The 15,756-nt window shown below is 42.5% G+C and overlaps 1 pseudogene; it reads right to left on the bottom strand.

The window, feature by feature from the left end:
• Positions 1-251: 251 nt before the first annotated feature.
• On the bottom strand, positions 252-370 carry LOC142159671 (5S ribosomal RNA; annotated as a pseudogene).
• Positions 371-15,756: the final 15,386 nt, after the last annotated feature.

Raw genomic sequence — 15,756 nt, 5'->3', positions numbered from 1 at the left:
AAAGTACACAATAATATTGTGTACAAGGGAAACGATGGTGAATCAAGATGGATGCACATTTAGGTGCACAATACAAACTGACTAATTCCCTATGTATAGCAAGACCTTGTGAGTATTTCATTACATGTCTTGATATACTGAAATACTAAAGTAAAGTGACATCCCTATTGCTGTCATACTGTATCGGTGAATCCTCCTGTAACCGCCCAACCAATAGGACCAGAACGGATAAAATCAGAGGGAGAGGCGAGTTCCTACTGCACTAGGTGTTCTCGGGTAGTCTCCTATCCCGTTACTTACCTAGCTTTGCCTTGCTTGGCTTCTAAGTTCGGATGGGTTTAGGCATGGCCAGGGTGGTATGGCCGTAGGTCTCAAGCCTTCACATGTCTCTAGATATAACCGCTCCAGGCTACTGGTAAGGTGGCACCCAGAAGATACCAATATTCGGAACTTCATATAGATATAGGCATCAATGTAAAGTAAGATCTAATTCTACATTAAGTCCATTGGGAGTCAGGGTTTTGTGGTAATAGATAGCTTTTAAATCTTCCTTATTTAATTTTGTTATTATATTTCCCCCTCTCCAATTTCTAGTCACTTTCTTGATACCGAAAAAAATGGTGCCTAAATGGTTACAATTATCAATTTCTTTATAGTGACTTGATAGGTGATGATTTTCAAATCCTATCTTAATATTTCTTAGATGCTCTCTGATTCTAGTTTTAAGTGTTCTGATGGTTCTACCGATATATTGTTTGCCGCATTGACATTGTAGCAGATAAACAACATTGATGCTATTGCAAGTGATGAATTCTTTGATTTGAAATGTTTGTCCATTAGAGGTGGACAAATACTTTAGAACAGGTTTGGTGCTCCTACATTTAAGTGTTCTGCAGTTGGAGCATGTACCACAATAGAAGAAACCTCTTGTTGGTGTTTTGTTGCTGAGCCAATTGGAATCTATAGGGTTGACATTAACAGGGACATAATTGGATGTCACAGATTTTTTGATGTCAGGGGCTTTTTTGAAAACCAGATGTGTGTGATTTGGAAGTATCGGTCCTAGTATTGTGTCCTGTTTCAAGATATGCCAATGTTTTTTCAGGATTTTCCGTATATGAATGGCGTCTCCTGAGTAATTAGACAAAAAGTATACAGGTGTTTGGGAGTTCGTCTGTGAAGGTCGTTGGCTATCTAACTCTAGTGTATTCTTGTCCTTCAAAAGGGTATCCCTATCTCTATCCTTCACTTCTTGATAAGCTTCCTCAACTAATTGACCATTGTAGTGTTTTTCAACGAACTGTTGCTTCATGATATTGCCTTGTGTAATATAATCACTCATGTTTGTACAATTCCGGCACATGCGTGTGAACTGGCTGAAGGGAATACTTTTCAGCCAGTTTGGATGATGATTACTGCTGGAGAGAATGAAGCTGTTTACATCAACCGGTTTTCTAAATGTACGGGTGGTTAGTTGACCATTTTGAATGAATATTTCGAGATCTAGAAATTCGATTGATAGTTGACTGTAATGGGCTGTGAACTGAAGACCATATTCGTTGTTATTGATCTTGGTAAGAAATTGGACTAAGTCTAGTTCAGATCCCTTCCAAATAAAAAGCACGTCATCAATATATCTTTTCCAGAGCACCAGGTTCGCCGCCCAGTCGTTGTTGGACCATATATGACGGTCTTCCCAGTAACTCATATATAAATTTGCGTAGCTGGGCGCGAACCTGGTGCCCATTGCTGTCCCTTCTAACTGAAGGTAATACTGATTATGGAACCAAAAATAATTATGGGTGAGCATGAAGTGAATATTAGTGAGAATGAATTCAATTTGATTCCTGTCAAGGGAGGGGTCATGTTCTAGAAAATGTCTGATGCTAGAAAGTCCCAGATTGTGTTTGATTACTGTATATAATGATGATACGTCGCACGTCACTAGCCAATATTCTGGTGTCCATGTAATTTTTTCCAAAAGCTGCAATACATGGGTGGTATCTTTTAGATATGCTTTCTGTTTTGCGACATAGGGTTGAAGAAATGTATCTATATAATGGGAAAAATTGGCTGTAATCGAACCTATGCCTGAAATGATTGGTCTGCCAGGTGGGTTAGTGATGTTTTTATGAATTTTTGGAAGGTAATATATTACTGGGATTATCGGGTGTGAGTTGTGTATGTATTGATATTCATGTAGATTAATGATGCCTAATTCCTGTCCATGTTTGAGGATGGATACCAGTTCTTGTGCGTATACATCAGTGGGATTCTGATCCAATTTTTGGTATGTTTTACAATCAGATAAAAGCCTATTGATTTCATTTATGTAATCCTCCTTGTTCAGGAGAACAATGCCCCCCCTTTATCAGCTGGTTTGATTACGATTTGATCCAATTTTTGTAATTGGTTAAGAGCTGTCATTTCATTTTTGTTTAAATTGACCTGTGGGCGGTGTTTCGTGTATCTATTCTCTCCAAATCTGCTAACACCATGGTTTCATATGTAATGATTTCATGACTTTTGGTCTGTTTGGGATAAAATTGAGAGGGAGGTTTAAGGTTTGTATGTTTATATAATCCTGAATCTGGCGTCTGTTGTGCTGCTTTCTCTAAAGGAGTCTTGTGAAAATATCGTTTAAGTGTTAACTTTCTAATGAATTTATGTACATCGATATATGTCTCAAATGTATTCAGTCTGTTGGTTGGGGCAAATTTTAGCCCTATGTTTAGAATACTAGTCTCATCATTAGACAGTTTGTGGTTACTAAGGTTGAATATACCTATTGGTGTAATGATATTCCTATTGATAGGTGGTGGTGGGAGGATGTGCCCTCCCCTGCATCCTCTTCTAGTTCTTTTACCTTTCTTTTGAGGGGATGGGGTCTTGTTGGTAAATATTTCTCTCTGAATCTTGGTCCCAGGCCTAAAAAATGACTTAGTTGTGAAATAGGGTTCTGGGATTCTACTTCTGGAACGGGGGAATCTGGGGGAGTGGTGTTAAACTCACTGGGTTTGCTTAGAGGAGTAGAGTATAATGACATACTGGTATTAAGTGTGGGGGATTTCGACTTTAGGTCTAAATTTGTACTTGCTGGTATCGCAAATGAGTCCTGTTTATTGGTTGGGGATTCAGTGTGTTTGGTTAGATCGTGTTGCCAACCAAATCCAAAAGATTTAATGGCTAAGTTCTGATATTCAATACTTGACTCACTATATGATGAGTGTGATGTGTCATCTGAAATATTAATTGTATTACTGTGTTGATCTACAGTCAGTAATGGATTAGATTTCTGATGGACCAATTTCATATACTGTTGGTACGTTAATCCTAATTGGTGATATATTTTCCGGGGATTGGGTAGAGATTCTTGTGATTGATGTGTTACTCTCCTAGTGAGTTTAGAATGTTTAGCTGTACTGAATAAACTGGTGTTTTGAAAGGAAGGTCTTTTATCTTTTGCTTGGGATTTTTTTGCTGATTTATGTTTAAGTCCAAATTTGTCCCGAATATATTTAGATTTTTTAATGCGTATGATTTCTTTTTCTTTGTGTTCCAGTCTGTTTTTAATTAATTTCAAAAGGTCATTGTATACTGGTTCATTCTTAAAGGAACTCAATTCTAAATCTATGGAATTAATTTTATTCTCTATTGCATTGAGATGTTGTTTGTGCTGTGTAATCAATAAAGAAATGAGCCTGGATGAGCAGTTATTGAGAATAGATTGCCACTCATTCAGAAAGGTGGAGTTATCATTGTAACAGGAATGGATTTTTTTAAGTTTAAGACCCTTAGGTGTAATGTTTTCGGATAGGTACTTTTCTAAACTATGAATGTCCCACCATGTGCGTATCTCCTTATGTATTAATTGTTCAAATTCAAGTAATCGGAGACAGTAATTTTTCCCTTGAATATCGGACATGTTAGATCGAAGTGTTGCAGGGAAGACTAAACTAGATGTGTGGTTCTGTGTGTTTCTTAAACCCAAAGGATCTCTATATTGATTGGACATCTTAATAATGACAATATGTTGCAGTCCAGGTGGGAGCAGCAGGTCTAATGGATAAGTACAATAGCTAGAGAGAATAAAGACTGTTCGCTCACCTCCTGATGGTTGCAGGAGCTGCAATCAGGACTAGGGATCCCTCCCTAGTAGTAAACTGAACACTAAAAATACCTTCTGCGCTCACTGGCTAGATGTTTCTAAAATATTGAGCTGTATATAATGGGTCTAAAGGGTATAAGTAGGTCAAGACTGATTGTATGTAACAAAAGTTATTGCAATTCCCTATACATTGTAAATAGCAAGTGAAAATGACACATCCAATGGTAATTTTAAAAATTGGACAATAAAATATTGAAACATTAAAATCACACTAAAGGATATACATATAATCCTGACATATATATGATGGTGTGAGTGGTACTCTGAATGTTCTTGATTATTGAAAGGATCTGGCTTAACATCCGCTGTTGGACCAGATGGTAACAAGGGGTTCTAAAATATCACAATAAGAGCATAAATTCACTGTCATAGATGATCATAAATGAAATATTCGTATATGGAACAGTCCCAATGTTGTAAATGTAGAAAATTCTTGCAGTTATAAAGCTGAGGGAAATCACAGTACATATATCCGACTAATTCCACATGGAGATGATATCGATACTTGCATTTGCGGAGCAATGATCTGTTAGTTGTCCTGTCCCAAATGTCTCACTGCATAATTCCAAGGGGGTGGTGATGTTAAAATGTTCAGATATTAGAAAATAGCGGGTGATCAGTCCCGCTATTGATAGAAGATAGTTTCAGATAGCAAGCGTGCAGCACGCTTCCGGTTATGACTTCCGGGTCTGGCTTGTCTGGATCCTGGAATGTTGGGTGCTCTATTTGGAAAAAATAATGGGTACATTTAGAAATTTCCAACTAGCCCCGGCGTTAAATCAATAGGACCCACAATTAATACTTAGGCCTTCCTCCAGCCCGAACATTAAAGTAATAGTATTCCCATTTAATAAACCTGTTTCTCTCCCTCCAGACAGCCCCTGCAATAAATTAATCACATTTACGTATAATAAATATACCTATTTCCCGTAACCTTCACTGCCATTAAATAATTCATATTCACATTTAATAAATAGACCTCATGCTCCTCAATCTCAGCCCCACATTAAATTAAAAGCCCCCAAACCACCCTATCTTAAATTACTAGTCCCCGCTATAAAAATTAAGTTGCCCCACCTTCATCCTACAAACAAAATAGCACCCATTATCTAGCACCCATTATCTACCGTGCTGTGCCTCCTTATGATCACACTGCGCCCTCCATGCTGCTTTTGCCCCCCATTCTCCTGGCCCCCTTCATCACCCTGTGCAATGCTGCTTTTGCTTCCCCCTTCTCTTGGCCCCCCTTCACCACCCTGTGCCATGCTGCTTTGACCCCCGTTCACCCTGTGCCATGCTGCTTTGGCCCTCCTTTCAACATGATCTGCTGTGTGTGCTCCCCCTTTTCACACTTTGCCATCCTGTCTGTGCTCCCCCTTTTCACTCTCTGCCATGCTGCCTTGTGCACCCCTTTTCACTCTCTGCCATGTTGTCTGTGTTGCCCCTTTTCACTCTCTGCCATGCTCCCCCTTTTCACTCTCTGCCAAGCTCCTCCTTTTCACTCTCTGCCATGCTCCCCCCTTTCACTCTCTGTCATGCTGCCCCTTCACTCTACCGTGCTCCCCCTTCACTCTGCCGTGCTCCCCCTTCACTCTGCCATGCTCCTTCCTTGCTTCCGTTTCTTCACTTACCTTTTCTATCTGATTCTTTCTTCTCATCACGCCCGACATTCAGTGTGAACGGAGCAGAGGGGAGTCGGTGAGCGACGCGGTCACGTGAGTATTTTTTTTTTAAGTTTCCCGCTCCCCCCACCAACGAAGAGGGGAGTGATCAGAGTCGGGGCATACCGGGGGATATCCCGGTCCCCCAGCGGCCCAGTCCAACCCTGCTACTCATTGAATCCTATGGAGAGAGCTTCACTGAAGAGGGATCTGTAGATCCCTCTCTGGCAGAGTTGCTGCTCTCCCCTGAGCTGTTTTCTGCAAATGACCTCTGTGCATGTTCGACTCTAGGTTGAGCATGCACAGTAAAGACTCTGGGTCAGAACCTGGAGTCTTCAATTGTAAAAAGTCATTGCCAGGACAACCTCCTGTCGGATACACTTCCCAACATGTCTTATTAGTAAATGGAGCCGAAAAGTCATCTGTCATCTTTGCGATGACAGTGGATAATTAACAGGGCAAAATCGTTAAATATTGAAGAGTTTTATTACTGAGATAGATTCCTTGCTTTTATCCTCACCATGGGCCTCATTTAAAGTTATGAGCAATTCCAGATAAACAGTGCAAATTTTTACCTGGAGAAGCCATGTAGTGTGGTCCAATCTTTTTTTTTTGTGCATGCATGCATGCATAAAAAATACTGCATGCTTTTGCATGTAGGATAACAAATACTGGACAGCTTTATTTTAACGCTGCAACTTAGAATACAGCTAGGAAGCACTCGCCACATAGCACAACATGGTTTTGCTAAAATGCTTTTCAGCTTGATTTTCTCCTATCTGTAAAATGAGTCTAATGTCAGTATTCTGCTCTTGTTGATAAGCCCTAAAATCTGTGCTCTTTTTACTCATCTGTTATTTACCTAGGCCCAGCAATGAAAGGTTAGAGTTGTCAATTGAAAAAGATAATGTAGAAAGTGCCTTTACTATGCATGCTCAACCTGGCTGGAGGGTTATAGTTCCTTCAGTGCAGTCACACCATTTTGTAACTAACTTCTTGAGAACAGAATGTCATGTCAAGGTGTGGAGAGGTGCCCCGGCGATGAGGCGGCCGAGAGGGAGGCGCAGGACGAAGCTACTCAGCAGTCCAGCAGTGAGTATTCTTTCCTCCCTGCAGGTCCAGGCGGCAGCGGGCAAGTGAGCCCATACCGGCTCACTTCCCGCTGCTGGCCAATCAGCGGCTGGATCAGCAAGCCAGTCCTGGCTCGCCTCTGGCCATTGAAACTACTGGTGTCGCCGCCGCGAGCCAATTAGGGCTCGCGGCGACGGCTGATGACGTCAGCGCACCGACGGCTTTATCAGCCGCCAGGCGCCGACACGAGGGCAGTCCGGCGGCAGAGGGGAAGATGGAGGACGTCGCGTCCAGACGTCCAGTAGCGGCAGAAGTGGCAGTGAGCCCTTGTAAGGGCTGTGAGCTACCCTTCCGCCCGAAGACTTCGAACAAGACATCGGAGCAGAGATCGTCGGCAGGGAGCCCTTGTAAGGGCTAGGAGCGCCCCCGCCCAGCAGCCTTCAACAGCGCCGAACAGGAGAAGAGGCGCCGGCGGGTGGAGGGCCTGGAAGACCCGAAGACGGCGGGTCAAGCTGAGTTTCCTGTGCGGAGCAGGTGAGTACCAATTACTCTTTTAGGTCGGGCACAAGGCTCGGGGCACCTTCAGGCACTAGACCTGTGGCGCAGGTAGCGAAGGCCCTTAGTGGTTAGAGGGCACAAGGCCCTTAGTGGTTAGAGGGCACAAGGCCCTTAGTGGTTTAGAGGGCACAAGGCCTTAGTGGTTTACAGGGCACCAGGCCCTTGGTGAGTCAGAAGGGCACCAGGCCCTTTGTTAGGCAGGGCATAAGGCCCTTAGGTAGGAGCGCGGCTCCCCCGCAGGGCACAAGGCCCTTTGGTAGGCACAGGACATAAGGCTGTTAGGTAGGAGCGTGGCTCCCCTGCAGGGCACAAGGCCCTTCAAGTAGCTTCTGGCTTTAGACCAAAGTAGGTAGGAGTTTGTCTCCCCCGCAGGGCGCAAGGCCCTGAGCTGTAGTTGGGCGCAAGGCCCTGAACTGTAGGAGGGCGCAAGGCCCTTTAGTGCAGAGAGGCATAGGTCTCTGGTTAGGGAAGCGATAGGCTTCCGTGAGTGTAGCAGGGCGGCTGCCCTGTAGCGTAGCAAGGACTCCAGGTCCTTGCTGGTAGAGGGATATAAGGTCCCTGATGGTGCGCGGCCAGTAGGTCCTTATAGATGGAAGTGGGCATTCGGCCCAGATTTAGCAGGACGATAGGTCCTGACGTAGAGTAGGGAACGCTCGGTTCCTAAATAGGTACTAAGTAGAGTTCTGGAGAACCCCATCCGTCCGGAAGGGCACCTAAGTCCTGAGCACCAAGACAAGGCGGGCTTAATTGCCGGGGTTATGGCCGCGGGCGTAGGCCTGTGGGGCACAGCATCTCAGGACGTGAGAGTGGTCGGTCTGAGGTAATGTACGGTGTGGTGAGTTTTATAGCGGTCCCTCAGGATAGGGTAAGTAACAGAGGTGTTGGGAAGGGTTGTCGTTGTGCTGTCTCTCTTGTCTTACAGGTGCTGATTGGAAGACAAGATACGCGGAAGGGGCACCATCGGAGAGTCGCATACGTGAGTATAGCCGCGGCGAGGGCTGTTCCCTTGGTGCACTCACCTTGTGGAGCTGTCCCTCCCGTATTCTCCCGTTTTATCTTACAGCAAAACGAGTGCCCTGCACACGAAGTCAGGGGCCTTTTCCCCCAGCGGCGTTTGAGCCGCTCAGACATACCCCACCACCTCACAAAGGAATGGACTACAGATCCATAGATTTAGTTATAACCCCACCTTCTTTATTTAGAATAATACAATTGTCATCTATATTGCTTGCAATAAAATTGCAGTAAAATTGCAAACAAAGAGAAGGGAGTTCATCCACACCCCTACAATTGTCAATATATATCCTGCCAAAGGCTGTTTGCCATAAATTGTAATGTGTAGAATGTTGTTATTACTAAAGTAATGGCACTAGATTGGATGACCTGAATGTGGTCACATCCAGTATGCACATTTTTCAGCAAATTCATTTTGGAGAACTCTAACTTTGGCTAGCTGTGTTTCTCTAATAGCAGGGATGTCAGGGGAAGGACTAAAATTCCAGTCATTAGATTATAGGGGATAGCTGCTTGTGGGGATTATTTTTTACACAAGCTCCCTATGACAAACAGACCATTACACATCCCTTCCCTTGTACAACTGTCATTCTATCCACTGGCGGATCCTCAAGGGGGTGATTGGGGCAATCATTCTTCCCCCCCCAGCAGCAATCTTCATACTTTAAAATTGCTGCTGAGAGATCCGAGCATTGGGAAGAAAGAGGGTGGAGCCAGCCGGGGCCAACCAATCAGAGTGACAGAGAACGTGGCTATGTGAAATCTCTCCACCCCCTAAAAAAAATTCAAGGTCCACACTTGATTACATCCAATCAGGGCCAGATTAAGGGAATGGAGGCCCCTGGGCTAAGGGGGCCTCCATTCCCCTGTGAGGCCCCCCCCACCCGTGATCGTAGCTGCCCATGCCCCCCCCCCCCGGCACTTACCTCCTTCTCCGGCGCGCTGTGCTCTCTTTACTGAGGAGATCACGTGAGAGTGAGACTCACGAGATCTCCTCAGTAAGGAGACTACAGCGCACCGGAGAAGGACTGCAAGGAAAGTGCTCAGCAGCACTGATCGCGCCGGGGGAGCCCACGCCCCCGACCGATCAATACTGCTGCTGAGCACTTTCAAGGGCCCCCTGGATGCCATAGGCCCCTGGGCTGTAGCCCAGTTAGCCCTATGGTTAATCCGGCCCTGCATCCAATGTTTCCTTTATTTTAGTTAGGGAACATTTAATGAAATCTTTTGGAAGTGCACATAACAACAAAATTATTGAAAATAGCATTGACTTCTGTAGAGCCTTTATGCATTTATTCTGAGATATTGCTGTAGTTTCCAAGTAAAATGCAAATCACAGAACACAACCAACTAGCAGACTCATTTCATCAATATTATTCTGGCAATCGTTGTCTGAAGGAAATTGAAGAAAATAAAAAAAAATATTGCGTGATTTTGTAAATGTCATGAGATAATCCAATAATTTTGATGTTTTTTTATTTTTTTAATTGCACTCAAACTGTCAAAGACTATTGTTTAATAAATGTTGCTGTTGTAAAAACCAAACCAACTTCTGTAAAGAAAAAAAAACAGTTTAAATCTGTGCTAGTTGATTTCTCTGATAGTCATATGGCGTCTGTCAGGCGCCTAGCCCAAAGCTGCCCCTGAGCATGCAATGCATATTGGTGATGCACTTAGGAAATAACTTATTCATATCAAATCCACCGAATACAATGAAAATAAAGTACATTATGTTACAAAGCATTTTATTGCAGTTTTAGTATCTTATTTTATGCAAAAACTAGTAAATGGGTTACCTTCTAATGACATAGTCATGTTATTATCAAAGTGTATATTGCCTCATCCAAGATGAAAGTAGCATGTTTGGAAATGCAATTACAATTTCTTTCAATCAAACATGCTGAGAATGCATATAAATCTATTTTTTCTAACCTAAAAATATTACAGCTACAGGTATAATGTGTATTTAACACACGGATAGTCTTTGTGCTTTTCCATTGATTTCTAGCTTTGTCAGAAAGGTAAAAAGATAGTCCTGTCAAGATCAAGTAACCTTGATGGTTTCTCAGCCTAGCATATTCTCACTGCAACTAGTACAATTCTCTAATGCTTATTATTGGATGGGTTTGCTAAAATTCTTTGACACTGACAGTAGTGTTTTCAATCCACAGTTGAATGGTTTTCCATTCATCCATGTAATACCAAAAAACAACAGAACTCTGGGTGTATATATTCATACTATACCATAAATTCACAATATTAAATAATATATTTCTACTATTTTTAAACAGTTTATCTAAGGACAGTAGTTTATACTCATTATACTATATATTCAATTAAACAGTCTAAGGGGTATATTTACTAAACGGCGGGTTTGAAAAAGTGGAGATGTTGCCTATAGCAACCAATCAGATTCTAGCTGTCATTTATTTAGTGCATGCTACAAAATTAAAGCTGGATTCTGATTGGTTGCTATAGGCAACATATCCACTTCTTCAAACCCGCAGTTTAGTAAATCTAGCCCTAAAAGTTTTAAATGTGGATTTTTGGTGTAAGTTAATATTGATTTTTTTCTTTATAGTCTCTACATGACAACCTATCCCGTGCAATCTTCTGATTCATTAATCTTTGCACTTCAACTCCATAGTTTCAGAAATTCTGCTTCTTCTTTTCGAAATGGCAAAATCTAGTGGCCAAAGACTGAGGTTTTTTTTAAACTCTTTATTTTCCGCAAAAGTATGAGTTTCAAACAATACACAGCAGTAATACTGAGACAGTAGGTTTAAAATTAGTCCGTAAAGATAACCAAAGTAATATCCCAACATAAAGCATAGTACTGTAAACATTATACCTTTCTAATTGGAAACATCTGAGTTTTGAGAATCAACACCTAAAGGAAAAAAAAAAACGAGGGGAGGGAAGTACCTTGCTTAATACTGTAGTTTGTTATGGGTTCTCTATACCTTGATCTATGAAAATGCTAAATAGAAGTACTTGACTTGATCCAGCTACAAGCGGAATAAGTCTCTAATGTTATGAAACATCGGGTCGTTGCTATTTCCTTTTCATTTTTTATTGAAAAATAATAAAGTATAAGGAGGGTAGGAAAGGGTGAAGAGGAAGAGGGGCAAGGAGGCTAGAGAAAAGTGAAGAGGGTATAGAATGGGGGGGAGAGTAGAAGCAGTCCTCCTTCGAGGGGATGTAACACCAGCCCCCTAGGGAGTATGTGAAGTGCAACCTGACAAATATATCTGTTTTCTAAGTGGCGGGCATTGATGTTTGATGGAAGGAGTGCCAAGGATCCCATACCTTGTGAAAGTTTAAAATTTTGTCATGAAGGAGGTTGGTGATATATTCCATTGTGGCCATGTACCAGATATGTGACACTATACTTTGAAGGCTTGGAGGGTGAAGGGATTTCCATTCTTTCGCTATCTGTAAATGTGTAGCTGCACAGATATGCTGTACGAGTCTATCACCTCGATTATTAAGGGATTTAACTCGGGAACACAACAGCATGACCATTGGATCCGGCAACACCTCGATTTCAAGAATTCTTGTGATAAAGTCAGAGACCTGGGACCATAAATTAGCGATACTAGGACACATCCACCAAATGTGGTAGAATGAAACCACCTCCCTGCATCCTCTCCAGCATAGATCTGAAGCACCAGGATAAATAATATGTAGTCTCGTTGGGACTAAATACCATCTTCTGTAGACTTTAAATGTATTTTCTCCTATTGGGGTGTTAATGGAGATCTTGGAAATCCTAAGTCTGAGCCGGGACCATCCCTCCTGATCCATAACTTTGCCAGTATCCTGGAGCCAGGCCTCCTCAAATGATTCAATGTGATCGGACACTGGGCTCAGGAAAGCATTATACTCCAGAGATATCAATCCTGGAGCTCCAAGACGGTCCACACAACTCCTCTCAAAAGGTGTAGGTTTACGCAATTTGGATGATCTACAAAGCGATTGAATAAAGCCTCTTATTTGGATGTAAGCAAAGTGCAAGGACAAAGGAAGGCCCTTCTTCTCTCTCATATCTGAAAAAGTCTGGAGAGCAAGTTCTCCATGAATATGGGTAAACTGAGTGATACCCGCGTCCTGCCAGGGACGTGAGTATAACTTGAGATTTCCTGCCGGGAAGTCTGAATGGTGCCACAGCGGAGTAAGTGGAGAAGGGAACGAGGTAAGCTACCACCTCCTGTGTAGTTTGTCCCATAAGTTAAGTGTGAATTGTATGGAGGGATGCGAGTAAACTGAGGCCGGCCTTTGACCTCTGGGAAGCCAGGGGAGTGAGTTCAAGTTGAGTGCATTCTCCAGATCGACCCACCTCTTGTTCCCCGGGGTAGACTGCCAGGAAATGATATGGCTAAGATTAATTGCATGATAGTAACGTTCAAAAACCGGAAGCCCATATCCTCCCGAGTGAGTGGATTTAGCTAAGTAGGACCGTTTTAGTCTCGACTTTTTCCCTTGCCAAATGAATCTACCACATATTGATTGTAAATTCGCTAAAAAAGTGCCAGGGATTGAGATGGGAAGTGTCTGAAACAGATATAAGACTCTAGGTAAAACGTTCATCTTAATTACGCTGATCCTACCAAACCAAGAGACAAACAATGGGTCCCATTTTATAAATTGATTCAAAAAGGGGTTTATAGTTTGCATGAAATAACTGTTTGTATTCTTTCGTAATCTGGACCCCCAAATAACGCAATGCCTTGGGGTGCCATTGAAATCTAAACGAAGATTCAAGTATGTTTTTAGTGACATTGAGAACTTGAAGTGAAAGGGCTTCCGATTTAGAATTATTTATTTTATAGTCTGACAAGGAACCATATTCCTTAAGTTCTTCGAGTAGGTTTGGGAGTGAGATTAGGGGGTTGGAGAGCGTCAGTAGAACGTCGTCGCAAATAGCGAAATTTTAAAATGGCGGGGCCCTATCCGAATCCCTGTAATATCTGGGTTACGTCTGACGGCGGCAGCCAGTGGTTCAATGCACAGGGCATTCAATAAGGGAGACAGGGGACACCCCTGCCTAGTGCCCTTGCCTAAGGAAAAAGCCTGGGACAGAAGCCCCTTTGTCAACACCGAAGAGGATGGACGATGATATAGAGCCTGGATGGCCGATAGAAAAGCCCCGTTTAACCCAAAGTGACTTAGTGTACGGAACATGAAGGGCCAAGAAAGCCTATCGAAGGCCTTTTCGGCGTCTAGGGCAAAGACCACTGATGGGATCTTGTTCTGATTGACATGGGCAATAATATCTATTGTGCGTCTGGTATTGTCTAGGGCCTGTCTAGAGGGAACAAACCCCACCTGGTCCAGGAAAATTAATGTTGGCATATATGCGTTTAAACGATTTGCCAATATTTTAGCGAAAAATTTAATATCGGCGTTGATTAGTGAGATAGGGCGGTAGCTGGAACAACAGGTTGGGTCCTTGTTTGGTTTAGGGATCACCACTATGGTAGAATGAGTGGAATCAGCGTGAAATTTACCTCCCATCAAAATATAATTAAACAACTGGGACAGATGAGGTACCAACTCCTTAGAAAATGCTTTATAATATGACATCATAAAGCCGTCAGGGCCAGGGGCTTTAGAGTTCTTTTGTGATTTCAGCGCCAGTGTTACTTCTTTGCTGGAGATGGCTTCATTAAGGGTAAAGGTTGATGAGAAGATAGTGTGGGTAATGCGCATTTATCTAGGTATGAGTTAATGGCTTGGGGGGAAGCTTTCGGGGGAGTTTGGTCTTTATGGAGATTATACAAGCTTTCATAATAGCTGTGCAAAGTTTAATTTATGACCCTGGGATCATAGGTCAGGTTCCCTTTTTTGTTTCTAATTGTAATAATTGTTTGAGAGGCTCGCTTAACTCTTAATCTCCTTGCCAGGAGAGCATCCGCCTTATTACCCTTTTTCAAAAAAGTTTGGTTAAACCACCTAAGCTGGCGTTCAGTTTTTTCTGCAAGGATCGATTGGATTTCACCTCTGGTGTTTTGTATTTGTTGCATTAGTGAGTGGAAGTTAGACTTCTTATGTAAGGTTTCTAAATTCTTCAGTTGGAGAGTTAGTCTCGTTGCATTCTTTTTTTCTATGGGAGGCAAATTGGATAATATCCCCCTGGATAATCACCTTATGAGCTTCCCAAATTATGGAGGTCTGAACCTCTGGGTTTGAATTAATTTTAAAATATTTTGTGATAGAGCAGGCTAAAAGATCTTTAAAAACAGGGATTTTAAGGAGAGTCTAGTTCAGTCTACAAGAGGATCTGCCCAGGGGATTCTGAAGAAGATCAACTGAGAGTGAGAGTATGGAGTGATCTGACCAAGTGTTGGAGACAATATCGGCCTTTTTTATGTGTTGGAAGATGTTTGTACAACCCATGAACATATCTATCCGAGAATAAGATTGATGGGGGAAAAGAATAGAATGTGTAGTCCCTAGATGTAGGGTACAACACTCGCCAGATATTGAATAGCCCGGCCTCAGTCACTTGTTTTTGTAAAATTTTTGTGTGTGAGGATGGGGGAGAGGAATGTCTAGAGGTTGATCTGTCTAAAGAGGGGGACATAACGGTATTACGGGATTGGTGTAATTCCGAGAAAAAGTGTGTGAAAAAGGCCGTCTGACCTGTATTAGGAGCATAGATATTGGCAAAAGTTATATCAAGATGACCAATCTTTCCTGTCAGGATGAGAAACCGGCCTTCGGGATCGTCCTTGACTGCTGACATGACAAAGGGGACAGAGTTGCGAAGAAGAATGGCAACTCCATTTTTCTTTGTAGAAAGAGAGGAGTAGGAGACCGTGGAGTATCTTCTTGAGGACAAGGAGGGATGGCCAACAGCTTTAAAATGGGTTTCCTGCAAAAAAATAATATCTCCTTTAAGTTTCTGTATTGTATGAAATAACATAGAACGTTCTTGAGAGGAGTTAAGCCCTTTAACATTAAGAGAGAGTGTTGTGATAGACATTTATGAGGTTTGATGAAAAAAAACAAAACAATAAGAGGATGCAAACTATTAGGCAGTGGTGTCGGGAGGGTAGGAGGACAGGGAAGATAAGGTAAGGAGGAGGAGGGAAGGAAGGACAGAATTTAGGGGGGATGAAAATATATAGAGAGGAGGGGTAAGGGCGTAGGCTTGAGCCTCACAGGCAGAGGGGAAGCCTACTGGGTCAGTGCCTAAGAACCAAAGTAAACAAGAAAAAACCTAGGCGAAAAGCACCTACACAATAATTTATCCCAGAGTGTGGGAGTGCACTTAAAACT

This window comes from Mixophyes fleayi, chromosome 5, assembly GCF_038048845.1.
Source record: "Mixophyes fleayi isolate aMixFle1 chromosome 5, aMixFle1.hap1, whole genome shotgun sequence".
NCBI lineage: Eukaryota > Metazoa > Chordata > Amphibia > Anura > Limnodynastidae > Mixophyes > Mixophyes fleayi.
This window is presented reverse-complemented; position numbering and strand designations above follow the sequence as displayed.